This window comes from Epinephelus moara, chromosome 1, assembly GCF_006386435.1.
Source record: "Epinephelus moara isolate mb chromosome 1, YSFRI_EMoa_1.0, whole genome shotgun sequence".
Lineage (NCBI taxonomy): Eukaryota > Metazoa > Chordata > Actinopteri > Perciformes > Serranidae > Epinephelus > Epinephelus moara.
Window position 1 is genome coordinate 11,220,984 of NC_065506.1, and position 1,371 is coordinate 11,222,354.

Here is a 1,371-nt window from a genome sequence, read left to right on the forward strand (position 1 = left end):
ATATCCTACTGATGAGGAGCACACGCGCATGCGCACGACTCAGCGCTGAAGGCACCACCTTGCCTCAGGTGGGTTGATGTAAAGGTGTGACTAGATTACAAAATGATGATGACTGAATACATACACAATCAAGCTGTCCAAAATGAATAAAATAGACTAAAACTTTTATACAAATCCATTCTTTTTTGTATTTGTCTTGCTTTTGGACGTTTCCAACGCCCTATAAACAAACAGGTTGAACCTCCTTGTTGATAGCCAGACAGGATTCAGGTGAGTCAGTTTTCCCTCGGGACTGCTGTAATTTGAGCATCAGCTTTGGAAGTGCAGGAGGGTTAGTACAACACTGTTCTACACACTGTCTTCACTCAGTTTACCCAGAGTATAAAATTAAGTTAACAGTCAGATGCTCTTGATTTATTTACTACTTTTCCCTTGTGGTGTTGTACAGCTGCATTCTGTTGACTCAATGTATTTCTGAACAAGATAAATATGAAAACATATTCTAAACAAATGTCACTTATGTAAAAGTGTGTGAAGATTTAGGGATAAGAGTAAACACCTGCTGTTGGTATGATGTCTTGCAAACCTGTGCCTTGCATATCTTCAGCTGTACTACAACATTAACAGTGTGTGACACTAGCTAACGTTGGCTAAGAAATGGAGTCCGCTAACCTCAACCACTGACTGTCACCCACCAAAACATGGGTCATCGCATGCTGTGTTTCAGTTATTTTGCAGTGGCAGCCTAGCAGAGATGGACCTTCACTTAGCGCCCTGTAACAACTTGAATTCAGCCGGTGCAAGACTGAGGGTCCGAGCACCGGGGGTCTGACCCCGGACTGCCCTCTCAGCAGCCCTGAGTCCAGATCAGCAAACCTCTGTTGCTGCAGCTACATGGATTACACCCAAGCCACACAGGCCACTAGTCCCCAGGCTGGTTTTTGGGGTGGCTGAATTTGAGTGGCTACAGCAGGTCCAAGCTGCTGTCCTCTCCTGGGTAAATAGGGTCCTAGCGGCAGGGAGTGAGGCGGAGGGTCCATGGGTGGCAGGAATGAAAGAGACCTGGATACAGCATTGAAAGTGGGCCTGTTCTTTCCTATGAAAGCTGCTCAGTGGCACGAGGCCAAAAAAGCTCTAATTCCACAGTATAAAATCACCCGAATGTTCCACATTATGGGGCCCATCGAGCAAGCGCACGAGAGTCTTATGGCAGCTGAGCATGGCTGAGTGCAGCTCTAACTTTCGCTAGCTAAACAGCTAAATTCTGGTTTAGCTCTCCACTACCTTGAATGGGGATAAAATAAGTTAATCATGCAGCTCTACAAGACTTTCAAAATGTTTTCAGACTGACTGGATCAAATCATGATAGTA